The sequence below is a fragment of the Pseudophryne corroboree genome, chromosome 3 (genome assembly GCF_028390025.1).
Source record: "Pseudophryne corroboree isolate aPseCor3 chromosome 3, aPseCor3.hap2, whole genome shotgun sequence".
In the NCBI taxonomy this organism is placed as follows: domain Eukaryota; kingdom Metazoa; phylum Chordata; class Amphibia; order Anura; family Myobatrachidae; genus Pseudophryne; species Pseudophryne corroboree.
Genome location: NC_086446.1, coordinates 115,652,139 through 115,671,680, shown reverse-complemented (window position 1 = coordinate 115,671,680; position 19,542 = coordinate 115,652,139). Strand labels below are relative to the sequence as shown.

At 41.9% G+C, this 19,542-nt stretch overlaps 53 non-coding genes and 13 pseudogenes across 53 annotated transcripts; all 66 read left to right on the top strand.

The window, feature by feature from the left end:
- The first annotated feature begins 41 nt into the window (after positions 1-41).
- LOC135059958 (5S ribosomal RNA) lies at positions 42-160 on the top strand. The gene has a single exon (XR_010246353.1). It is a non-coding gene; the product is annotated as a 5S ribosomal RNA (ribosomal RNA).
- Positions 161-267: 107 nt separating this feature from the next.
- LOC134894248 (5S ribosomal RNA) lies at positions 268-387 on the top strand (annotated as a pseudogene).
- A 107-nt stretch (positions 388-494) lies between these two features.
- On the top strand, positions 495-613 carry LOC135070157 (5S ribosomal RNA). The gene has a single exon (XR_010256329.1). It is a non-coding gene; the product is annotated as a 5S ribosomal RNA (ribosomal RNA).
- A 107-nt stretch (positions 614-720) lies between these two features.
- Positions 721-839, top strand: LOC135060801 (5S ribosomal RNA). The gene has a single exon (XR_010247195.1). It is a non-coding gene; the product is annotated as a 5S ribosomal RNA (ribosomal RNA).
- A 107-nt stretch (positions 840-946) lies between these two features.
- On the top strand, positions 947-1,065 carry LOC135059957 (5S ribosomal RNA). The gene has a single exon (XR_010246352.1). It is a non-coding gene; the product is annotated as a 5S ribosomal RNA (ribosomal RNA).
- A 107-nt stretch (positions 1,066-1,172) lies between these two features.
- Positions 1,173-1,291, top strand: LOC135067109 (5S ribosomal RNA). The gene has a single exon (XR_010253334.1). It is a non-coding gene; the product is annotated as a 5S ribosomal RNA (ribosomal RNA).
- A 108-nt stretch (positions 1,292-1,399) lies between these two features.
- On the top strand, positions 1,400-1,518 carry LOC134895987 (5S ribosomal RNA). Its single transcript, XR_010171966.1, has one exon. It is a non-coding gene; the product is annotated as a 5S ribosomal RNA (ribosomal RNA).
- Positions 1,519-1,625: 107 nt separating this feature from the next.
- Positions 1,626-1,744, top strand: LOC134895976 (5S ribosomal RNA). The gene has a single exon (XR_010171965.1). It is a non-coding gene; the product is annotated as a 5S ribosomal RNA (ribosomal RNA).
- A 107-nt stretch (positions 1,745-1,851) lies between these two features.
- LOC134888314 (5S ribosomal RNA) lies at positions 1,852-1,970 on the top strand (annotated as a pseudogene).
- Positions 1,971-2,077: 107 nt separating this feature from the next.
- LOC134885177 (5S ribosomal RNA) lies at positions 2,078-2,196 on the top strand. Its single transcript, XR_010169299.1, has one exon. It is a non-coding gene; the product is annotated as a 5S ribosomal RNA (ribosomal RNA).
- A 107-nt stretch (positions 2,197-2,303) lies between these two features.
- LOC134886371 (5S ribosomal RNA) lies at positions 2,304-2,422 on the top strand. Its single transcript, XR_010170456.1, has one exon. It is a non-coding gene; the product is annotated as a 5S ribosomal RNA (ribosomal RNA).
- Positions 2,423-2,529: 107 nt separating this feature from the next.
- LOC135065069 (5S ribosomal RNA) lies at positions 2,530-2,648 on the top strand. Its single transcript, XR_010251360.1, has one exon. It is a non-coding gene; the product is annotated as a 5S ribosomal RNA (ribosomal RNA).
- Positions 2,649-2,756: 108 nt separating this feature from the next.
- LOC134895964 (5S ribosomal RNA) lies at positions 2,757-2,875 on the top strand. Its single transcript, XR_010171964.1, has one exon. It is a non-coding gene; the product is annotated as a 5S ribosomal RNA (ribosomal RNA).
- A 4,738-nt stretch (positions 2,876-7,613) lies between these two features.
- On the top strand, positions 7,614-7,732 carry LOC135069163 (5S ribosomal RNA). The gene has a single exon (XR_010255352.1). It is a non-coding gene; the product is annotated as a 5S ribosomal RNA (ribosomal RNA).
- Positions 7,733-7,839: 107 nt separating this feature from the next.
- LOC135070771 (5S ribosomal RNA) lies at positions 7,840-7,958 on the top strand. Its single transcript, XR_010256924.1, has one exon. It is a non-coding gene; the product is annotated as a 5S ribosomal RNA (ribosomal RNA).
- A 107-nt stretch (positions 7,959-8,065) lies between these two features.
- LOC135062751 (5S ribosomal RNA) lies at positions 8,066-8,184 on the top strand. The gene has a single exon (XR_010249096.1). It is a non-coding gene; the product is annotated as a 5S ribosomal RNA (ribosomal RNA).
- A 107-nt stretch (positions 8,185-8,291) lies between these two features.
- LOC135070635 (5S ribosomal RNA) lies at positions 8,292-8,410 on the top strand. Its single transcript, XR_010256791.1, has one exon. It is a non-coding gene; the product is annotated as a 5S ribosomal RNA (ribosomal RNA).
- A 107-nt stretch (positions 8,411-8,517) lies between these two features.
- On the top strand, positions 8,518-8,637 carry LOC134891527 (5S ribosomal RNA; annotated as a pseudogene).
- Positions 8,638-8,744: 107 nt separating this feature from the next.
- LOC135065610 (5S ribosomal RNA) lies at positions 8,745-8,863 on the top strand. Its single transcript, XR_010251887.1, has one exon. It is a non-coding gene; the product is annotated as a 5S ribosomal RNA (ribosomal RNA).
- Positions 8,864-8,970: 107 nt separating this feature from the next.
- LOC135062348 (5S ribosomal RNA) lies at positions 8,971-9,089 on the top strand. The gene has a single exon (XR_010248699.1). It is a non-coding gene; the product is annotated as a 5S ribosomal RNA (ribosomal RNA).
- Positions 9,090-9,196: 107 nt separating this feature from the next.
- Positions 9,197-9,315, top strand: LOC134886988 (5S ribosomal RNA; annotated as a pseudogene).
- Positions 9,316-9,422: 107 nt separating this feature from the next.
- LOC135059956 (5S ribosomal RNA) lies at positions 9,423-9,541 on the top strand. Its single transcript, XR_010246351.1, has one exon. It is a non-coding gene; the product is annotated as a 5S ribosomal RNA (ribosomal RNA).
- Positions 9,542-9,648: 107 nt separating this feature from the next.
- LOC134892514 (5S ribosomal RNA) lies at positions 9,649-9,768 on the top strand (annotated as a pseudogene).
- Positions 9,769-9,875: 107 nt separating this feature from the next.
- On the top strand, positions 9,876-9,994 carry LOC134895952 (5S ribosomal RNA). Its single transcript, XR_010171963.1, has one exon. It is a non-coding gene; the product is annotated as a 5S ribosomal RNA (ribosomal RNA).
- A 107-nt stretch (positions 9,995-10,101) lies between these two features.
- On the top strand, positions 10,102-10,220 carry LOC134895941 (5S ribosomal RNA). Its single transcript, XR_010171962.1, has one exon. It is a non-coding gene; the product is annotated as a 5S ribosomal RNA (ribosomal RNA).
- Positions 10,221-10,327: 107 nt separating this feature from the next.
- On the top strand, positions 10,328-10,446 carry LOC135062286 (5S ribosomal RNA). The gene has a single exon (XR_010248639.1). It is a non-coding gene; the product is annotated as a 5S ribosomal RNA (ribosomal RNA).
- A 107-nt stretch (positions 10,447-10,553) lies between these two features.
- On the top strand, positions 10,554-10,672 carry LOC135064143 (5S ribosomal RNA). The gene has a single exon (XR_010250455.1). It is a non-coding gene; the product is annotated as a 5S ribosomal RNA (ribosomal RNA).
- A 107-nt stretch (positions 10,673-10,779) lies between these two features.
- Positions 10,780-10,898, top strand: LOC135063913 (5S ribosomal RNA). Its single transcript, XR_010250233.1, has one exon. It is a non-coding gene; the product is annotated as a 5S ribosomal RNA (ribosomal RNA).
- A 107-nt stretch (positions 10,899-11,005) lies between these two features.
- LOC134895930 (5S ribosomal RNA) lies at positions 11,006-11,124 on the top strand. Its single transcript, XR_010171961.1, has one exon. It is a non-coding gene; the product is annotated as a 5S ribosomal RNA (ribosomal RNA).
- Positions 11,125-11,231: 107 nt separating this feature from the next.
- Positions 11,232-11,350, top strand: LOC134895919 (5S ribosomal RNA). The gene has a single exon (XR_010171960.1). It is a non-coding gene; the product is annotated as a 5S ribosomal RNA (ribosomal RNA).
- Positions 11,351-11,457: 107 nt separating this feature from the next.
- On the top strand, positions 11,458-11,576 carry LOC134887322 (5S ribosomal RNA; annotated as a pseudogene).
- A 107-nt stretch (positions 11,577-11,683) lies between these two features.
- On the top strand, positions 11,684-11,802 carry LOC135068545 (5S ribosomal RNA). Its single transcript, XR_010254742.1, has one exon. It is a non-coding gene; the product is annotated as a 5S ribosomal RNA (ribosomal RNA).
- Positions 11,803-11,909: 107 nt separating this feature from the next.
- On the top strand, positions 11,910-12,028 carry LOC135070391 (5S ribosomal RNA). The gene has a single exon (XR_010256557.1). It is a non-coding gene; the product is annotated as a 5S ribosomal RNA (ribosomal RNA).
- A 107-nt stretch (positions 12,029-12,135) lies between these two features.
- On the top strand, positions 12,136-12,254 carry LOC135069981 (5S ribosomal RNA). The gene has a single exon (XR_010256158.1). It is a non-coding gene; the product is annotated as a 5S ribosomal RNA (ribosomal RNA).
- Positions 12,255-12,361: 107 nt separating this feature from the next.
- LOC135061201 (5S ribosomal RNA) lies at positions 12,362-12,480 on the top strand. The gene has a single exon (XR_010247590.1). It is a non-coding gene; the product is annotated as a 5S ribosomal RNA (ribosomal RNA).
- Positions 12,481-12,587: 107 nt separating this feature from the next.
- LOC135062283 (5S ribosomal RNA) lies at positions 12,588-12,706 on the top strand. Its single transcript, XR_010248636.1, has one exon. It is a non-coding gene; the product is annotated as a 5S ribosomal RNA (ribosomal RNA).
- A 107-nt stretch (positions 12,707-12,813) lies between these two features.
- LOC134888491 (5S ribosomal RNA) lies at positions 12,814-12,932 on the top strand (annotated as a pseudogene).
- Positions 12,933-13,039: 107 nt separating this feature from the next.
- LOC135062749 (5S ribosomal RNA) lies at positions 13,040-13,158 on the top strand. Its single transcript, XR_010249094.1, has one exon. It is a non-coding gene; the product is annotated as a 5S ribosomal RNA (ribosomal RNA).
- A 107-nt stretch (positions 13,159-13,265) lies between these two features.
- On the top strand, positions 13,266-13,384 carry LOC135066624 (5S ribosomal RNA). Its single transcript, XR_010252867.1, has one exon. It is a non-coding gene; the product is annotated as a 5S ribosomal RNA (ribosomal RNA).
- A 107-nt stretch (positions 13,385-13,491) lies between these two features.
- On the top strand, positions 13,492-13,611 carry LOC134893360 (5S ribosomal RNA; annotated as a pseudogene).
- A 107-nt stretch (positions 13,612-13,718) lies between these two features.
- On the top strand, positions 13,719-13,837 carry LOC134895907 (5S ribosomal RNA). The gene has a single exon (XR_010171958.1). It is a non-coding gene; the product is annotated as a 5S ribosomal RNA (ribosomal RNA).
- A 107-nt stretch (positions 13,838-13,944) lies between these two features.
- Positions 13,945-14,063, top strand: LOC135060738 (5S ribosomal RNA). Its single transcript, XR_010247129.1, has one exon. It is a non-coding gene; the product is annotated as a 5S ribosomal RNA (ribosomal RNA).
- Positions 14,064-14,170: 107 nt separating this feature from the next.
- Positions 14,171-14,289, top strand: LOC134901186 (5S ribosomal RNA). The gene has a single exon (XR_010174678.1). It is a non-coding gene; the product is annotated as a 5S ribosomal RNA (ribosomal RNA).
- A 107-nt stretch (positions 14,290-14,396) lies between these two features.
- LOC135068800 (5S ribosomal RNA) lies at positions 14,397-14,515 on the top strand. The gene has a single exon (XR_010254992.1). It is a non-coding gene; the product is annotated as a 5S ribosomal RNA (ribosomal RNA).
- A 107-nt stretch (positions 14,516-14,622) lies between these two features.
- LOC134890469 (5S ribosomal RNA) lies at positions 14,623-14,741 on the top strand (annotated as a pseudogene).
- Positions 14,742-14,848: 107 nt separating this feature from the next.
- LOC135069960 (5S ribosomal RNA) lies at positions 14,849-14,967 on the top strand. Its single transcript, XR_010256137.1, has one exon. It is a non-coding gene; the product is annotated as a 5S ribosomal RNA (ribosomal RNA).
- Positions 14,968-15,074: 107 nt separating this feature from the next.
- On the top strand, positions 15,075-15,193 carry LOC135066907 (5S ribosomal RNA). The gene has a single exon (XR_010253142.1). It is a non-coding gene; the product is annotated as a 5S ribosomal RNA (ribosomal RNA).
- A 107-nt stretch (positions 15,194-15,300) lies between these two features.
- LOC134891526 (5S ribosomal RNA) lies at positions 15,301-15,420 on the top strand (annotated as a pseudogene).
- Positions 15,421-15,527: 107 nt separating this feature from the next.
- Positions 15,528-15,646, top strand: LOC135069166 (5S ribosomal RNA). Its single transcript, XR_010255355.1, has one exon. It is a non-coding gene; the product is annotated as a 5S ribosomal RNA (ribosomal RNA).
- Positions 15,647-15,753: 107 nt separating this feature from the next.
- Positions 15,754-15,872, top strand: LOC135070584 (5S ribosomal RNA). Its single transcript, XR_010256743.1, has one exon. It is a non-coding gene; the product is annotated as a 5S ribosomal RNA (ribosomal RNA).
- Positions 15,873-15,979: 107 nt separating this feature from the next.
- Positions 15,980-16,098, top strand: LOC135064142 (5S ribosomal RNA). The gene has a single exon (XR_010250454.1). It is a non-coding gene; the product is annotated as a 5S ribosomal RNA (ribosomal RNA).
- A 107-nt stretch (positions 16,099-16,205) lies between these two features.
- On the top strand, positions 16,206-16,324 carry LOC135070440 (5S ribosomal RNA). The gene has a single exon (XR_010256606.1). It is a non-coding gene; the product is annotated as a 5S ribosomal RNA (ribosomal RNA).
- A 107-nt stretch (positions 16,325-16,431) lies between these two features.
- On the top strand, positions 16,432-16,550 carry LOC134895896 (5S ribosomal RNA). The gene has a single exon (XR_010171957.1). It is a non-coding gene; the product is annotated as a 5S ribosomal RNA (ribosomal RNA).
- Positions 16,551-16,657: 107 nt separating this feature from the next.
- On the top strand, positions 16,658-16,776 carry LOC134895885 (5S ribosomal RNA). The gene has a single exon (XR_010171956.1). It is a non-coding gene; the product is annotated as a 5S ribosomal RNA (ribosomal RNA).
- A 107-nt stretch (positions 16,777-16,883) lies between these two features.
- LOC134887321 (5S ribosomal RNA) lies at positions 16,884-17,002 on the top strand (annotated as a pseudogene).
- Positions 17,003-17,109: 107 nt separating this feature from the next.
- Positions 17,110-17,228, top strand: LOC135068544 (5S ribosomal RNA). Its single transcript, XR_010254741.1, has one exon. It is a non-coding gene; the product is annotated as a 5S ribosomal RNA (ribosomal RNA).
- A 107-nt stretch (positions 17,229-17,335) lies between these two features.
- On the top strand, positions 17,336-17,454 carry LOC135070390 (5S ribosomal RNA). Its single transcript, XR_010256556.1, has one exon. It is a non-coding gene; the product is annotated as a 5S ribosomal RNA (ribosomal RNA).
- A 107-nt stretch (positions 17,455-17,561) lies between these two features.
- On the top strand, positions 17,562-17,680 carry LOC135069980 (5S ribosomal RNA). The gene has a single exon (XR_010256157.1). It is a non-coding gene; the product is annotated as a 5S ribosomal RNA (ribosomal RNA).
- A 107-nt stretch (positions 17,681-17,787) lies between these two features.
- Positions 17,788-17,906, top strand: LOC135061200 (5S ribosomal RNA). The gene has a single exon (XR_010247589.1). It is a non-coding gene; the product is annotated as a 5S ribosomal RNA (ribosomal RNA).
- Positions 17,907-18,013: 107 nt separating this feature from the next.
- On the top strand, positions 18,014-18,132 carry LOC135062281 (5S ribosomal RNA). Its single transcript, XR_010248634.1, has one exon. It is a non-coding gene; the product is annotated as a 5S ribosomal RNA (ribosomal RNA).
- Positions 18,133-18,239: 107 nt separating this feature from the next.
- LOC134888490 (5S ribosomal RNA) lies at positions 18,240-18,358 on the top strand (annotated as a pseudogene).
- Positions 18,359-18,465: 107 nt separating this feature from the next.
- LOC135062748 (5S ribosomal RNA) lies at positions 18,466-18,584 on the top strand. The gene has a single exon (XR_010249093.1). It is a non-coding gene; the product is annotated as a 5S ribosomal RNA (ribosomal RNA).
- A 107-nt stretch (positions 18,585-18,691) lies between these two features.
- On the top strand, positions 18,692-18,810 carry LOC135066623 (5S ribosomal RNA). Its single transcript, XR_010252866.1, has one exon. It is a non-coding gene; the product is annotated as a 5S ribosomal RNA (ribosomal RNA).
- Positions 18,811-18,917: 107 nt separating this feature from the next.
- LOC134890468 (5S ribosomal RNA) lies at positions 18,918-19,036 on the top strand (annotated as a pseudogene).
- Positions 19,037-19,143: 107 nt separating this feature from the next.
- Positions 19,144-19,262, top strand: LOC135062747 (5S ribosomal RNA). The gene has a single exon (XR_010249092.1). It is a non-coding gene; the product is annotated as a 5S ribosomal RNA (ribosomal RNA).
- Positions 19,263-19,369: 107 nt separating this feature from the next.
- On the top strand, positions 19,370-19,488 carry LOC135066906 (5S ribosomal RNA). Its single transcript, XR_010253141.1, has one exon. It is a non-coding gene; the product is annotated as a 5S ribosomal RNA (ribosomal RNA).
- The last annotated feature ends 54 nt before the right edge of the window (positions 19,489-19,542 follow it).

The window sequence follows — 19,542 nt, the reverse complement described above, 5'->3', positions numbered from 1 at the left end:
TAGTTAGAAGTAGAAAAGTTCTAACAGAAACCAGACAGTTCATCTACAGCAACACCACACTGGATACGCCCAATCTCATCTGATCTTGGAAGCTAAGCAGTGTTGGGCCTGGTTAGTACTTGGATGGGAGACCACCTGGGAATACAAGGTGCTGTAGATATTTTTATACTACCAACACCGTTCTGTTGATGCATTCCATTTTCAAACGTATTAATTTATGAACCAGTAGTTAGAAGTAGAAAAGTACTAACCGAAACCATAAAGCTCTTCTACAGCCACACCACACTAGATATGCCCAATCTCATCTGATCTTGGAAGCTAAGCAGTGTTGGGCCTGGTTAGTACTTGGATGGGAGACCACCTGGGAATACATAGGTGGTGTAGATATTTTTATACTGCCAACACCGTTCTGTTGATGCATTTCATTTTCAAACGTATTCATTTATGAACCAGTAGTTAGAAGTAGAAAAGTTCTAACAGAAACCACAAAGCTCATCTACAGCCACACCACACTGGATACGCCCAATCTCATCTGATCTTGGAAGCTAAGCAGTGTTGGGCCTGGTTAGAACTTGGATGGGAGACCACCTGGGAATACAAGGTGCTGTAGATATTTTTATACTGCCAACACCGTTCTGTTGATGCATTCCATTTTCAAACGTATTCATTTATGAACCAGTAGTTAGAAGTAGAAAAGTTCTAACAGAAACCACAAAGCTCATCTACAGCCACACCACACTGGATACGCCCAATCTCATCTGATCTTGGAAGCTAAGCAGTGTTGGGCCTGGTTAGTACTTGGATGGGAGGCCACCTGGGAATACAAGGTGCTGTAGATATTTTTATACTGCCAACACCGTTCTGTTGATGCATACCATTTTCAAACATATTCATTTATGAACCAGTAGTTAGAAGTAGAAAAGTTCTAACAGAAACCAGAAAGTTCATCTACAGCAACACCACACTGGATACGCCCAATCTCATCTGATCTTGGAAGCTAAGCAGTGTTGGGCCTGGTTAGTACTTGGATGGGAGACCACCTGGGAATACAAGGTGCTGTAGATATGTTTATACTGCCAACACCGTTCTGTTGATGCATTCCATTTTCAAACGTATTCATTTATGAACCAGTAGTTAGAAGTAGAAAAGTTCTAACAGAAACCACAAAGCTCATCTACAGCCACACCACACTGGATACGCCCAATCTCATCTGATCTTGGAAGCTAAGCAGTGTTTGGCCTGGTTAGTACTTGGATGGGAGACCACCTGGGAATACAAGGTGCTGTAGATATTTTTTATACTGCCAACACCGTTCTGTTGATGCATTCCATTTTCAAAAGTATTCATTTATGAACCAGTAGTTAGAAGTAGAAAAGTTCTAACAGAAACCACAAAGCTCATCTACAGCCACACCACACTGGATACGCCCAATCTCATCTGATCTTGGAAGCTAAGCAGTGTTGGGCCTGGTTAGTACTTGGATGGGAGACCACCTGGGAATACAAGGTGCTGTAGATATTTTTATACTGCCAACACCGTTCTGTTGATGCATTCCATTTTCAAACGTATTCATTTATGAACCAGTAGTTAGAAGTAGAAAAGTTCTAACAGAAACAACAAAGCTCATCTACAGCCACACCACACTGGATACGCCCAATCTCATCTGATCTTGGAAGCTAAGCAGTGTTGGGCCTGGTTAGTACTTGGATGGGAGACCACCTGGGAATACAAGGTGCTGTAGATATTTTTATACTGCCAACACCGTTCTGTTGATGCATTCCATTTTTAAACGTATTCATTTATGAACCAGTAGTTAGAAGTAGAAAAGTTCTAACAGAAACCACAAAGCTCATTTACAGCCACACAACACTGGATACGCCCAATCTCATCTGATCTTGGAAGCTAAGCAGTGTTGGGCCTGGTTAGTACTTGGATGGGAGGCCACCTGGGAATACAAGGTGCTGTAGATATTTTTATACTGCCAACACCGTTCTGTTGATGCATACCATTTTCAAACATATTCATTTATGAACCAGTAGTTAGAAGTAGAAAAGTTCTAACAGAAACAACAAAGCTCATCTACAGCCACACCACACTGGATACGCCCAATCTCATCTGATTTTGGAAGCTAAGCAGTGTTGGGCCTGGTTAGTACTTGGATGGGAGACCACCTGGGAATACAAAGTGCTGTAGATATTTTTATACTGCCAACACCGTTCTGTTGATGCATTCCATTTTCAAACGTATTCATTTATGAACCAGTAGTTAGAAGTAGAAAAGTTCTAACAGAAACCACAAAGCTCATCTACAGCCACACCACACTGGATACGCCCAATCTCATCTGATCTTGGAAGCTAAGCAGTGTTGGGCCTGGTTAGTACTTGGATTGGAGGCCACCTGGGAATACAAGGTGCTGTAGATATTTTTATACTGCCAACACCGTTCTGTTGATGCATACCATTTTCAAACATATTCATTTATGAACCAGTAGTTAGAAGTAGAAAAGTTCTAACAGAAACCAGAGAGTTCATCTACAGCAACACCATACTGGATACGCCCAATCTCATCTGATCTTGGAAGCTAAGCAGTGTTGGGCCTGGTTAGTACTTGGATGGGAGACCACCTGGGAATACAAGGTGCTGTAGATATTTTTTATACTGCCAACACCGTTCTGTTGATGCATTCCATTTTCAAACGTATTCATTTATGAACCAGTAGTTAGAAGTAGAAAAGTTCTAACAGAAACCACAAAGCTCATCTACAGCCACACCACACTGGATACGCCCAATCTCATCTGATCTTGGAAGCTAAGCAGTGTTGGGCCTGGTTAGTACTTGGATGGGAGACCACCTGGGAATACAAGGTGCTGTAGATATTTTTATACTGCCAACACCGTTCTGTTGATGCATTCCATTTTCAAACGTATTCATTTATGAACCAGTAGTTAGAAGTAGAAAAGTTCTAACAGAAACCATAAAGTTCATCTACAGCCACACCACACTGGATACGCCCAATCTCATCTGATCTTGGAAGCTGGAAGCTCTGTGGCGCTGGTCTCTTCAAAGTGCTGCTGGGATTTCTAACAGGAGCTGGAAGCCGAGTGAAAAGGAGGAGCAGTGAGCTGGTACAACTGCAACTGCTAAGTGGAGTATAGGTGCCGCAGGTGAGAGCACTACGGCTGCATAAAAGTGAAGGACCAAGAACCGCACAAAGATAGATAAGTATAAGCCAGCTTAATTATTGTATAAGAGATATTGCTTGTCTTCTATTTTTTATTTTTGCTGCTTTTTCTTTGAGTGTAACAGGGAGTTAGACCTTGCAAACAATATGGGAGGGGCTGTGATTGAGGACCTCACTCAGTGCATGTCGTGCAAGATGTATGCACACCTGGAGCTACCGGCCCAGTGTGAATACATCTGCACAAGGTGTGTGCGAACTGTTGCCCTGGAAGCCCAGGTATCTGATCTAGAGCAAACGGTTACGCGACTGAGGGAGATTCACAATCTCGAGCGTAGTTTAGACAGAACGGTGGAGGAGTTGCGGGAGGGGTCACTGGTAGAAGAGGATGATGATCAGGTAGCCAGTTGGGTCACAGTTAGAAGGAAGAATAAGAGGGGGAGGCACGACATCTCCGAACTATCAAACCCGAACAAATTTGCCCGATTGGACGAGGAATCGGAGGATGATAGCGAAGAAATGACGGTGCCGGAGGAGACTGCTCCCTCTAGCATCCAGAGGTGCGGTTCCTCTGGCGCTGTTGGGATAAAAGATAGAGAGGTACCTAGTCAAATGGTGGTGGTAGGGGATTCTATCATCAGGAAGGCAGATAGGGCAATCTGCTACCGGGACCGTGATCGCCGTACAGTCTATTGTCTCCCGGGTGCTCGGGTACGGCACATCGCGGACCGGGTAGATAGATTGTTGGGAGGGGCTGGCAAAGACCCGGCGGTCTTGGTGCACGTTGGCACCAATGACAAAGTTAGCGGAAGGTGGGATGTCCTTAAGAAAGATTATAGGGACTTAGGAAAGAAACTGAAGGCAAGGACATCTAAGGTAATATTCTCGGAATTATTACCCGTGCCACGCGCTAGTCCAGGGAGGCAGAGGGAGATTAGGGAGGTAAATGTGTGGCTTAGGGATTGGTGCAGGAAAGAGGGGTTTGTGTTCCTGGAACACTGGGCGGACTTCTCAGTCAGACGCCATCTCTTTTGTCGTGACGGATTGCACCTGACTGAGGAGGGGGCAGCGGTGCTGGGGGGAAGGATGGTTAGAAGGTTGGAGGAGATTTTAAACTAGGAGCCTGGGGGGAGGGTTTAGCTAAAAACTACGGGTCATGCAGTGAGAATAGTGGGGATGGCGGTAGTAAACAAAATGGGAGAGAAGTTGGGGGGAGGGTAAGAGCAGGCAGTAAGGTTATTAACATGGGTACTAAAAGGGATTTTACCAAAGCACTAACCAATGACGATTACAGGTCATCCTTGCCACATAAGGTGAATGATGTCCCTAATGCAAGGGAAAATACTTATCTTAGTTGTATGTATGTAAACGCCAGAAGCATTACTGGTAAAAAGGGTGAACTAGAAATACTTGCAGCAAGCAAACAGTATGATATTATAGGCATTACTGAAACTTGGTGGGATGAATCTCATGACTGGACAGTCAATCTAGAGGGCTATACACTGTTTAGGAGAGACAGACTAAATAAAAAGGGTGGAGGGGTGTGTCTGTACGTAAAGCCGTTTTTAAAACCTAATATATGGGAAGATACTCAGGAGGGTACTGTAGACACTGTTGAGACACTATGGGTAGAAATTGCATGCGGGGAAAAAGGAACAAAAAAGTTAGTATTGGGTGTATGCTATAGGCCGCCTGGTATCAACGCATCTGATGATGAATTGTTACTAAAGCAAATTGAAAAAGCAGCAGGAGTAGGAGACATAGTAGTGATGGGAGATTTTAACTATCCAGAGATAAACTGGAAAAACGATTCATGTGATACTGCTAGGGGCAGTATGTTTTTAAATACACTAAATGATAACTACCTAGTCCAACTAATTGAGGAACCAACTAGGTACAATGCAATCTTAGACCTGGTATTAACAAACAATCAGGATTTGGTATCGGGTATTATAGTAGGGGAACCCATAGGAAACAGCGACCATAATATGGTCACATTCAATATCAGTTTCTACAAACAGCCCTATACTGGCTCAACTAGGACTTTAAATTTTAGCAAAGCAAATTTTGAAATGATGAGGGTATTTTTCAGGGATATTGAATGGGAAGGTTTGTTTTTAGGAAAAAATACTACGGAGAAATGGGAGGTACTAAAATTCCTGCTAGCTAAAAATACACTCAAATATATTCCTATGAGTAGCAAAAAAGGGAATAAAAATCATAAACCGATGTGGCTTAACAAAAAGATTAAGGAACTTATGGGCAAGAAAAGGCGAGCATTTAAAAAATACAAATCTGACGGGGAAGCAGAGTCATTTCAGCACTATAAGGAATGTAACAAAAATTGCAAAAAGGAAATAAGAGCGGCTAAAGTAGAAACTGAAAAACTAGTAGCAAAGGAAAGCAAAGCAAATCCCAAAAAAATCTTTAAATACATCAATAGCAAGAGATTAAAAAAGGAGAGTATAGGCCCTTTGAAGGACACGTTGGGAGTCTTAAGCAAAAATGATAATGACATAGCGAACACACTAAATGAGTTTTTTTCAACAGTATTCACTAGAGAGGACCCAATACAGGGACTGACACACAATCTCAATAAGGACAATATCACACTGATAGGTACTTATTTAAGCGAGGAAGTAGTCTGTCACCGATTAAAACATTTAAAGATTAATAAATCACCAGGGCCCGATGGTATTCATCCAAGGGTTCTAATGGAGCTTCACTCTGAACTGGCTAAACCGCTATCTCTGATCTTTGAGGATTCAGTTATATCAGGTATGGTTCCCAAAGACTGGCGTATAGCGGAAGTAGTGCCTATATTCAAAAAGGGAAGTAAAGCTGAACCAGGTAATTATAGACCAGTTAGTCTTACATCTATAGTGGGGAAAGTATTGGAAGGTATTCTAAGAGATAGTATTCAGAAGTTCCTTGAAACCAATAAGGTCATTAAAAGGAATCAACATGGGTTTATGAAGGACAGATCCTGTCAAACCAACTTACTTGGCTTTTATGAAACAGTAAGCGCAAACCTAGATCAGGGTAAAGACGTGGATGTAATCTTTTTAGACTTTGCCAAAGCGTTTGATACTGTACCACACATGAGACTTATATACAAGCTACAAGAATCAGGGCTAGGAAGCACAATATGCACTTGGGTCAAAAACTGGTTAGATAATAGGAAGCAGCGCGTTGTGGTTAATGGATATTTTTCAACTTGGACTGAAGTGCTAAGTGGTGTGCCGCAAGGCTCAGTATTAGGACCGCTATTGTTCAATATTTTCATTAACGACCTAACAGAAGGTCTAGTGAGCATGGTGTCAATTTTTGCAGATGATACCAAATTGTGTAAGGCTATAAATACAGAGGAGGATGCCGAGTCTCTTCAGAACGACTTAGTTAAATTAGAAGCATGGGCAGCCAAATGGAGAATGCGCTTCAACACAGACAAGTGTAAGGTAATGCACTGTGGTAACAAGAACAAAAATTACACCTACCTACTAAATGGGGTAAAACTAGGGGATTCTGTACTGGAAAAGGACTTAGGTGTCCTCATAGATAGCAAGCTAAGCAGTAGTACCCAAAGTAGGACTGCAGCAAAGAAGGCTAATAAGATATTAGCATGCATAAAACGGGGTATTGATGCTAGGGACGAGAGTATTATACTCCCATTATATAAATCACTAGTGAGGCCACACCTTGAATACTGTGTACAGTTCTGGGCACCGTACTACAAAAAGGATATCCTGGAGCTTGAAAAGGTACAAAGGAGGGCGACCAAACTAATTAAGGGCATGGAGACGATGGAATACAAGGAAAGGCTTGAAAGACTAGGCATGTTTACATTGGAAAAGCGGAGACTAAGAGGGGATATGATCAACATCTACAAATATATAAGGGGACAATACTCAGAGCCTGCACGGGACCTGTTTTTGGTTAGATCAACACAGAGGACTCGTGGACACTCGCTCAGGTTAGATGAGAGGAGATTCCGCACAATACGGCGTAAAGGCTTTTTCACGGTAAGGACAATACGTGTTTGGAATTCCCTGCCCGAGGGAGTTGTAATGGCGGAATCTGTCAACACCTTTAAGAATGGGTTAGATAAATTCCTATTGGATAAGGATATCCAGGGGTATGGTGCATAGTCATGCATTATAGTTACTATTTAGTCAAATCATCATGCAGAGGACACCACAAATAGGTTGAACTCGATGGACAATTGTCTTTTTTCAACCTCAGATACTATGTTACTATGTTACTAAGCAGTGTTGGGCCTGGTTAGTACTTGGATGGGAGACCACCTGGGAATACAAGGTGCTGTAGATAATTTTATACTGCCAACACCGTTCTGTTGATGCATTCCATTTTAAAACGTATTCATTTATGAACCAGTAGTTAGAAGTAGAAAAGTTCTAACAGAAACCACAAAGTTCATCTACAGCCAAACGACACTGGATACGCCCAATCTCGTCTGATCTTGGAAGCTAAGCAGTGTTGGGCCTGGTTAGTACTTGGATGGGAGACCACCTGGGAATACAAGGTGCTGTAGATATTTTTATACTGCCAACACCGTTCTGTTGATGCATTCCATTTTCAAACGTATTCATTTATGAACCAGTAGTTAGAAGTAGAAAAGTTCTAACAGAAACCACAAAGCTCATCTACAGCCACACCACACTGGATACGCCCAATCTCATCTGATCTTGGAAGCTAAGCAGTGTTGGGCCTGGTTAGTACTTGGATGGGAGACCACCTGGGAATACAAGGAGATGTAGATATTTTTATACAACCAACACCGTTCTGTTGATGCATTCCATTTTCAAACGTATTCATTTATGAACCAGTAGTTAGAAGTAGAAAAGTTCTAACAGAAACCACAAAGCTCATCTACAGCCACACCACACTGGATACGCCCAATCTCATCTGATCTTGGAAGCTAAGCAGTGTTGGGCCTGGTTAGTTCTTGGATGGGAGACCACCTGGGAATACGAGGTGCTGTAGATATTTTTATACTGCCAACACCGTTCTGTTGATGCATTCCATTTTAAAACGTATTCATTTATGAACTAGTTGTTAGAAGTAGAAAAGTTCTAACAGAAACCAGAAAGTTCATCTACAGCAACACCACACTGGATACGCCGAATCTCATCTGATCTTGGAAGCTAAGCAGTGTTGGGCCTGGTTAGTACTTGGATGGGAGACCACCTGGGAATACAAGGTGCTGTAGATATTTTTATACTACCAACACCGTTCTGTTGATGCATTCCATTTTCAAACGTATTCATTTATGAACCAGTAGTTAGAAGTAGAAAAGTACTAACCGAAACCATAAAGCTCTTCTACAGCCACACCACACTGGATATGCCCAATCTCATCTGATCTTGGAAGCTAAGCAGTGTTGGGCCTGGTTAGTACTTGGATGGGAGACCACCTGGGAATACATAGGTGGTGTAGATATTTTTATACTGCCAACACCGTTCTGTTGATGCATTCCATTTTCAAACGTATTCATTTATGAACCAGTAGTTAGAAGTAGAAAAGTTCTAACAGAAACCACAAAGCTCATCTACAGCTGCACCACACTGGATACGCCCAATCTCATCTGATCTTGGAAGCTAAGCAGTGTTGGGCCTGGTTAGTACTTGGATGGGAGACCACCTGGGAATACAAGGTGCTGTAGATATTTTTATACTGCCAACACCGTTCTGTTGATGCATTCCATTTTCAAACGTATTCATTTATGAACCAGTAGTTAGAAGTAGAAAAGTTCTAACAGAAACCACAAAGCTCATCTACAGCCACACCACACTGGATACGCCCAATCTCATCTGATCTTGGCAGCTAAGCAGTGATGGGCCTGGTTAGTACTTGGATGGGAGACCACCTGGGAATACAAGGTGCTGTAGATATTTTTATACAACCAACACCGTTCTGTTGATGCATTCCATTTTCAAACGTATTCATTTATGAACCAGTAGTTAGAAGTAGAAAAGTTCTAACAGAAACCACAAAGCTCATCTACAGCCACACCACACTGGATACGCCCAATCTCATCTGATCTTGGAAGCTAAGCAGTGTTGGGCCTGGTTAGTTCTTGGATGGGAGACCACCTGGTAATACGAGGTGCTGTAGATATTTTTATACTGCCAACACCGTTCTGTTAATGCATTCCATTTTAAAACGTATTCATTTATGAACTAGTAGTTAGAAGTAGAAAAGTTCTAACAGAAACCAGAAAGTTCATCTACAGCAACACCACACTGGATACGCCCAATCTCATCTGATCTTGGAAGCTAAGCAGTGTTGGGCCTGGTTAGTACTTGGATGGGAGACCACCTGGGAATACAAGGTGCTGTAGATATTTTTATACTACCAACACCGTTCTGTTGATGCATTCCATTTTCAAACGTATTCATTTATGAACCAGTAGTTAGAAGTAGGAAAGTACTAACCGAAACCATAAAGCTCTTCTACAGCCACACCACACTGGATATGCCCAATCTCATTTGATCTTGGAAGCTAAGCAGTGTTGGGCCTGGTTAGTACTTGGATGGGAGACCACCTGGGAATACATAGGTGGTGTAGATATTTTTATACTGCCAACACCGTTCTGTTGATGCATTCCATTTTCAAACGTATTCATTTATGAACCAGTAGTTAGAAGTAGAAAAGTTCTAACAGAAACCACAAAGCTCATCTACAGCCACACCACACTGGATACGCCCAATCTCATCTGATCTTGGAAGCTAAGCAGTGTTGGGCCTGGTTAGTACTTGGATGGGAGACCACCTGGGAATACAAGGTGCTGTAGATATTTTTATATTGCCAACACCGTTCTGTTGATGCATTCCATTTTCAAACGTATTCATTTATGAACCAGTAGTTAGAAGTAGAAAAGTTCTAACAGAAACCACAAAGCTCATCTACAGCCACACCACACTGGATACGCCCAATCTCATCTGATCTTGGAAGCTAAGCAGTGTTGGGCCTGGTTAGTACTTGGATGGGAGACCACCTGGGAATACAAGGTGCTGTAGATAATTTTATACTGCCAACACCGTTCTGTTGATGCATTCCATTTTAAAACGTATTCATTTATGAACCAGTAGTTAGAAGTAGAAAAGTTCTAACAGAAACCACAAAGTTCATCTACAGCCACACGACACTGGATACACCCAATCTCATCTGATCTTGGAAGCTAAGCAGTGTTGGGCCTGGTTAGTACTTGGATGGGAGACCACCTGGGAATACAAGGTGCTGTAGATATTTTTATACTGCCAACACCGTTCTGTTGATGCATTCCATTTTCAAACGTATTTATTTATGAACCAGTAGTTAGAAGTAGAAAAGTTCTAACAGAAACCACAAAGCTCATCTACAGCCACACCACGCTGGATACGCCCAATCTCATCTGATCTTGGAAGCTAAGCAGTGTTGGGCCTGGTTAGTACTTGGATGGGAGGCCACCTGGGAATACAAGGTGCTGTAGATATTTTTATACTGCCAACACCATTCTATTGATGCATACCATTTTCAAACATATTCATTTATGAACCAGTAGTTAGAAGTAGAAAAGTTCTAACAGAAACCAGAAAGTTCATCTACAGCAACACCACACTGGATACGCCCAATCTCATCTGAACTTGGAAGCTAAGCAGTGTTGGGCCTGGTTAGTACTTGGATGGGAGACCACCTGGGAGTGCAAGGTGCTGTAGATATGTTTATACTGCCAACACCGTTCTGTTGATGCATTCCATTTTCAAACGTATTCATTTATGAACCAGTAGTTAGAAGTAGAAAAGTTCTAACAGAAACCACAAAGCTCATCTACAGCCACACCACACTGGATACGCCCAATCTCATCTGATCTTGGAAGCTAAGCAGTGTTGGGCCTGGTTAGTACTTGGATGGGAGACCACCTGGGAATACAAGGTGCTGTAGATATTTTTATACTGCCAACACCGTTCTGTTGATGCATTCCATTTTCAAACGTATTCATTTATGAACCAGTAGTTAGAAGTAGAAAAGTTCTAACAGAAACCATAAAGTTCATCTACAGCCACACCACACTGGATACGCCCAATCTCATCTGATCTTGGAAGCTAAGCAGTGTTGGGCCTGGTTAGTACTTGGATGGGAGACCACCTGGGAATACAAGGTGCTGTAGATAATTTTATACTGCCAACACCGTTCTGTTGATGCATTCCATTTTAAAACGTATTCATTTATGAACCAGTAGTTAGAAGTAGAAAAGTTCTAACAGAAACCGCAAAGTTCATCTACAGCCACACGACACTGGATAAGCCCAATCTCATCTGATCTTGGAAGCTAAGCAGTGTTGGGCCTGGTTAGTACTTGGATGGGAGACCACCTGGGAATACAAGGTGCTGTAGATATTTTTATACTGCCAACACCGTTCTGTTGATGCATTCCATTTTCAAACGTATTAATTTATGAACCAGTAGTTAGAAGTAGAAAAGTTCTAACAGAAACCACAAAGCTCATCTACAGCCACACCACACTGGATACGCCCAATCTCATCTGATCTTGGAAGCTAAACAGTGTTGGGCCTGGTTAGTACTTGGATGGGAGACCACCTGGGAATACAAGGTGATGTAGATATTTTTATACAACCAACACCGTTCTGTTGATGCATTCCATTTTCAAACGTATTCATTTATGAACCAGTAGTTAGAAGTAGAAAAGTTCTAACAGAAACCACAAAGCTCATCTACAGCCACACCACACTGGATACGCCCAATCTCATCTGATCTTGGAAGCTAAGCAGTGTTGGGCCTAGTTAGTTCTTGGATGGGAGACCACCTAGGAATACGAGGTGCTGTAGATATTTTTATACTGCCAACACCGTTCTGTTGATGCATTCCATTTTAAAACGTATTCATTTATGAACTAGTAGTTAGAAGTAGAAAAGTTCTAACAGAAACCAGAAAGTTCATCTACAGCAAAACCACACTGGATACGCCCAATCTCATCTGATCTTGGAAACTAAGCAGTGTTGGGCCTGGTTAGTACTTGGATGGGAGACCACCTGGGAATACAAGGTGCTGTAGATATTTTTATACTACCAACACCGTTCTGTTGATGCATTCCATTTTCAAACGTATTCATTTATGAACCAGTAGTTAGAAGTAGAAAAGTTCTAACAGAAACCACAAAGCTCATCTACAGCCACATCACACTGGATACGCCCAATCTCATCTGATCTTGGAAGCTAAGCAGTGTTGGGCCTGGTTAGTACTTGGATGGGAGACCACCTGGGAATACAAGGTGCTGTAGATATTTTTATACTGCCAACACCGTTCTGTTGATGCATTCCATTTTCAAACGTATTCATTTATGAACCAGTAGTTAGAAGTAGAAAAGTTCTAACAGAAACCACAAAGCTCATCTACAGCCACACCACACTGGATACGCCCAATCTCATCTGATCTTGGAAGCTAAGCAGTGTTGGGCCTGGTTAGTACTTGGATGGGCGACCACCTGGGAATAAAAGGTGCTGTAGATATTTTTATACAGCCAACACCGTTCTGTTGATGCATTCCATTTTCAAACGTATTCATTTATGAACCAGTAGTTAGAAGTAGAAAAGTTCTAACAGAAACCACAAAGCTCATCTACAGCCACACAACACTGGATACGCCCAATCTCATCTGATCTTGGAAGCTAAGCAGTGTTGGGCCTGGTTAGTACTTGGATGGGAGACCACCTGGGAATACAAGGTGATGTAGATATTTTTATACAACCAACACCGTTCTGTTGATGCATTCCATTTTCAAACGTATTCATTTATGAACCAGTAGTTAGAAGTAGAAAAGTTCTAACAGAAACCACAAAGCTCATCTACAGCCACACCACACTGGATACGCCCAATCTCATCTGATCTTGGAAGCTAAGCAGTGTTGGGCCTGGTTAGTTCTTGGATGGGAGACCACCTGGGAATACGAGGTGCTGTAGATATTTTTATACTGCCAACACCGTTCTGTTGATGCATTCCATTTTAAAACGTATTCATTTATGAACTAGTAGTTAGAAGTAGAAAAGTTCTAACAGAAACCAGAAAGTTCATCTACAGCAACACCACACTGGATACGCTCAATCTCATCTGATCTTGGAAGCTAAGCAGTGTTGGGCCTTGTTAATACTTGGATGGGAGACCACCTGGGAATACAAGGTGCTGTAGATATTTTTATACTACCAACACCGTTCTGTTGATGCATTCCATTTTCAAACGTATTCATTTATGAACCAGTAGTTAGAAGTAGAAAAGTACTAACCGAAACCATAAAGCTCTTCTACAGCCACACCACACTGGATATGCCCAATCTCATTTGATCTTGGAAGCTAAGCAGTGTTGGGCCTGGTTAGTACTTGGATGGGAGACCATCTGGGAATACATAGGTGGTGTAGATATTTTTATACTGCCAACACCGTTCTGTTGATGCATTCCATTTTCAAACGTATTCATTTATAAACCAGTAGTTAGAAGTAGAAAAGTTCTAACAGAAACCACAAAGCTTATCTACAGCCACACCACACTGGATACGCCCAATCTCATCTGATCTTGGAAGCTAAGCAGTGTTGGGCCTGGTTAGTACTTGGATGGGAGACCACCTGGGAATACAAGGTGCTGTAGATATTTTTATACTGCCAACACCGTTCTGTTGATGCATTCCATTTTCAAACGTATTCATTTATGAACCAGTAGTTAGAAGTAGAAAAGTTCTAACAGAAACCACAAAGCTCATCTACAGCCACACTACACTGGATACGCCCAATCTCATCTGATCTTGGAAGCTAAGCAGTGTTGGGCCTGGTTAGTACTTGGATGGGAGACCACCTGGGAATACAAGGTGCTGTAGATATTTTTATACTGCCAACACCGTTCTGTTGATGCATTCCATTTTCAAACGTATTTATTTATGAACCAGTAGTTAGAAGTAGAAAAGTTCTAACAGAAACCACAAAGCTCATCTACAGCCACACCACACTGGATGCGCCCAATCTCATCTGATCTTGGAAGCTAAGCAGTGTTGGGCCTGGTTAGTACTTGGATGGGAGACCACCTGGGAATACAAGGTGCTGTAGATATTTTTATACTGCCAACACCGTTCTGTTGATGCATTCCATTTTAAATCGTATTCATTTATGAACCAGTAGTTAGAAGTAGAAAAGTTCTAACAGAAACCACAAAGTTCATCTACAGCCACACGACACTGGATACGCCCAATCTCATCTGATCTTGGAAGCTAAGCAGTGTTGGGCCTGGTTAGTACTTGGATGGGAGACCACCTGGGAATACAAGGTGCTGTAGGTATTTTTATACTGCCAACACCATTCTGTTGATGCATTCCATTTTCAAACGTATTCATTTATGAACCAGTAGTTAGAAGTAGAAAAGTTCTAACAGAAACCACAAAGCTCATCTACAGCCACACCACACTGGATACGCCCAATCTCATCTGATCTTGGAAGCTAAGCAGTGTTGGGCCTGGTTAGTACTTGGATGGGAGACCACCTGGGAATACAAGGTGATATAAATATTTTTATACAACCAACACCGTTCTGTTGATGCATTCCATTTTCAAACGTATTCATTTATGAACCAGTAGTTAGAAGTAGAAAAATTCTAACAGAAACCACAAAGCTCATCTACAGCCACACCACACTGGATACGCCCAATCTCATCTGATCTTGGAAGCTAAGCAGTGTTGGGTCTGGTTAGTTCTTGGATGGGAGACCACCTGGGAATACGAGGTGCTGTAGATATTTTTATACTGCCAACACCGTTCTGTTGATGCATTCCATTTTAAAACGTATTCATTTATGAACTAGTAGTTAGAAGTAGAAAAGTTCTAACAGAAACCAGAAAGTTCATCTACAGCAACACCACACTGGATACGCCCAATCTCATCTGATCTTGAAAGCTAAGCAGTGTTGGGCCTGGTTAGTACTTGGATGGGAGACCACCTGGGAATACAAGGTGCTGTAGATATTTTTATACTACCAACACCGTTCTGTTGATGCATTCCATTTTCAAACGTATTCATTTATGAACCAGTAGTTAGAAGTAGAAAAGTACTAACCGAAACCATAAAGCTCTTCTACAGCCACACCACACTGGATATGCCCAATCTCATCTGATCTTGGAAGCTAAGCAGTGTTGGGCCTGGTTAGTACTTGGATGGGAGACCACCTGGGAATACATAGGTGGTGTAGATATTTTTATACTGCCAACACCGTTCTGTTGATGCATTCCATTATCAAACGTATTCATTTATGAACCAGTAGTTAGAAGTAGAAAAGTTCTAACAGAAACCACAAAGCTCGTCTACAGCCACACCGCACTGGATACGCCCAATCTCATCTGATCTAGGAAGCTAAGCAGTGTTGGGCCTGGTTAGTACTTGGATGGGAGACCACCTGGGAATACAAGGTGCTGTAGATATTTTTATACTGCCAACACCGTTCTGTTGATGCATTCAATTTTCAAATGTATTCATTTATGAACCAGTAGTTAGAAGTAGAAAAGTTCTAACAGAAGCCATAAAGCTCATCTACAGCCACACCACACTGGATACACCCAATCTCATCTGATCTTGGAAGCTAAGCAGTGTTGGGCCTGGTTAGTACTTGGATGGGAGACCACCTGGGAATACAAGGTGCTGTAGATATTTTTATACTGCCAACACCGTTCTGTTGATGCATTCCATTTTCAAACGTATTTATTTATGAACCAGTAGTTAGAAGTAGAAAAGTTCTAACAGAAACCACAAAGCTCATCTACAGCCACACCACGCTGGATACGCCCAATCTCATCTGATCTTGGAAGCTAAGCAGTGTTGGGCCTGGTTAGTACTTGGATGGGAGGCCACCTGGGAATACAAGGTGCTGTAGATATTTTTATACTGCCAACACCATTCTATTGATGCATACCATTTTCAAACATATTCATTTATGAACCAGTAGTTAGAAGTAGAAAAGTTCTAACAGAAACCAGAAAGTTCATCTACAGCAACACCACACTGGATACGCCCAATCTCATCTGAACTCGGAAGCTAAGCAGTGTTGGGCCTGGTTAGTACTTGGATGGGAGACCACCTGGGAGTGCAAGGTGCTGTAGATATGTTTATACTGCCAACACCGTTCTGTTGATGCATTCCATTTTCAAACGTATTCATTTATGAACCAGTAGTTAGAAGTAGAAAAGTTCTAACAGAAACCACAAAGCTCATCTACAGCCACACCACACTGGATACGCCCAATCTCATCTGATCTTGGAAGCTAAGCAGTGTTGGGCCTGGTTAGTACTTGGATGGGAGACCACCTGGGAATACAAGGTGCTGTAGATATTTTTATACTGCCAACACCGTTCTGTTGATGCATTCCATTTTCAAACGTATTCATTTATGAACCAGTAGTTAGAAGTAGAAAAGTTCTAACAGAAACCATAAAGTTCATCTACAGCCACACCACACTGGATACGCCCAATCTCATCTGATCTTGGAAGCTAAGCAGTGTTGGGCCTGGTTAGTACTTGGATGGGAGACCACCTGGGAATACAAGGTGCTGTAGATAATTTTATACTGCCAACACCGTTCTGTTGATGCATTCCATTTTAAAACGTATTCATTTATGAACCAGTAGTTAGAAGTAGAAAAGTTCTAACAGAAACCGCAAAGTTCATCTACAGCCACACGACACTGGATAAGCCCAATCTCATCTGATCTTGGAAGCTAAGCAGTGTTGGGCCTGGTTAGTACTTGGATGGGAGACCACCTGGGAATACAAGGTGCTGTAGATATTTTTATACTGCCAACACCGTTCTGTTGATGCATTCCATTTTCAAACGTATTAATTTATGAACCAGTAGTTAGAAGTAGAAAAGTTCTAACAGAAACCACAAAGCTCATCTACAGCCACACCACACTGGATACGCCCAATCTCATCTGATCTTGGAAGCTAAACAGTGTTGGGCCTGGTTAGTACTTGGATGGGAGACCACCTGGGAATACAAGGTGATGTAGATATTTTTATACAACCAACACCGTTCTGTTGATGCATTCCATTTTCAAACGTATTCATTTATGAACCAGTAGTTAGAAGTAGAAAAGTTCTAACAGAAACCACAAAGCTCATCTACAGCCACACCACACTGGATACGCCCAATCTCATCTGATCTTGGAAGCTAAGCAGTGTTGGGCCTAGTTAGTTCTTGGATGGGAGACCACCTAGGAATACGAGGTGCTGTAGATATTTTTATACTGCCAACACCGTTCTGTTGATGCATTCCATTTTAAAACGTATTCATTTATGAACTAGTAGTTAGAAGTAGAAAAGTTCTAACAGAAACCAGAAAGTTCATCTACAGCAAAACCACACTGGATACGCCCAATCTCATCTGATCTTGGAAACTAAGCAGTGTTGGGCCTGGTTAGTACTTGGATGGGAGACCACCTGGGAATACAAGGTGCTGTAGATATTTTTATACTACCAACACCGTTCTGTTGATGCATTCCATTTTCAAACGTATTCATTTATGAACCAGTAGTTAGAAGTAGAAAAGTTCTAACAGAAACCACAAAGCTCATCTACAGCCACATCACACTGGATACGCCCAATCTCATCTGATCTTGGAAGCTAAGCAGTGTTGGGCCTGGTTAGTACTTGGATGGGAGACCACCTGGGAATACAAGGTGCTGTAGATATTTTTATACTGCCAACACCGTTCTGTTGATGCATTCCATTTTCAAACGTATTCATTTATGAACCAGTAGTTAGAAGTAGAAAAGTTCTAACAGAAACCACAAAGCTCATCTACAGCCACACCACACTGGATACGCCCAATCTCATCTGATCTTGGAAGCTAAGCAGTGTTGGGCCTGGTTAGTACTTGGATGGGCGACCACCTGGGAATAAAAGGTGCTGTAGATATTTTTATACAGCCAACACCGTTCTGTTGATGCATTCCATTTTCAAACGTATTCATTTATGAACCAGTAGTTAGAAGTAGAAAAGTTCTAACAGAAACCACAAAGCTCATCTACAGCCACACAACACTGGATACGCCCAATCTCATCTGATCTTGGAAGCTAAGCAGTGTTGGGCCTGGTTAGTACTTGGATGGGAGACCACCTGGGAATACAAGGTGATGTAGATATTTTTATACAACCAACACCGTTCTGTTGATGCATTCCATTTTCAAACGTATTCATTTATGAACCAGTAGTTAGAAGTAGAAAAGTTCTAACAGAAACCACAAAGCTCATCTACAGCCACACCACACTGGATACGCCCAATCTCATCTGATCTTGGAAGCTAAGCAGTGTTGGGCCTGGTTAGTTCTTGGATGGGAGACCACCTGGGAATACGAGGTGCTGTAGATATTTTTATACTGCCAACACCGTTCTGTTGATGCATTCCATTTTAAAACGTATTCATTTATGAACTAGTAGTTAGAAGTAGAAAAGTTCTAACAGAAACCAGAAAGTTCATCTACAGCAACACCACACTGGATACGCTCAATCTCATCTGATCTTGGAAGCTAAGCAGTGTTGGGCCTTGTTAATACTTGGATGGGAGACCACCTGGGAATACAAGGTGCTGTAGATATTTTTATACTACCAACACCGTTCTGTTGATGCATTCCATTTTCAAACGTATTCATTTATGAACCAGTAGTTAGAAGTAGAAAAGTTCTAACAGAAACCACAAAGCTCATCTACAGCCACACCACACTGGATACGCCCAATCTCATCTGATCTTGGAAGCTAAGCAGTGTTGGGCCTGGTTAGTACTTGGATGGGAGACCACCTGGGAATACAAGGTGATATAAATATTTTTATACAACCAACACCGTTCTGTTGATGCATTCCATTTTCAAACGTATTCATTTATGAACCAGTAGTTAGAAGTAGAAAAATTCTAACAGAAACCACAAAGCTCATCTACAGCCACACCACACTGGATACGCCCAATCTCATCTGATCTTGGAAGCTAAGCAGTGTTGGGCCTGGTTAGTTCTTGGATGGGAGACCACCTGGGAATACGAGGTGCTGTAGATATTTTTATACTGCCAACACCGTTCTGTTGATGCATTCCATTTTAAAACGTATTCATTTATGAACTAGTAGTTAGAAGTAGAAAAGTTCTAACAGAAACCAGAAAGTTCATCTACAGCAACACCACACTGGATACGCCCAATCTCATCTGATCTTGAAAGCTAAGCAGTGTTGGGCCTGGTTAGTACTTGGATGGGAGACCACCTGGGAATACAAGGTGCTGTAGATATTTTTATACTACCAACACCGTTCTGTTGATGCATTCCATTTTCAAACGTATTCA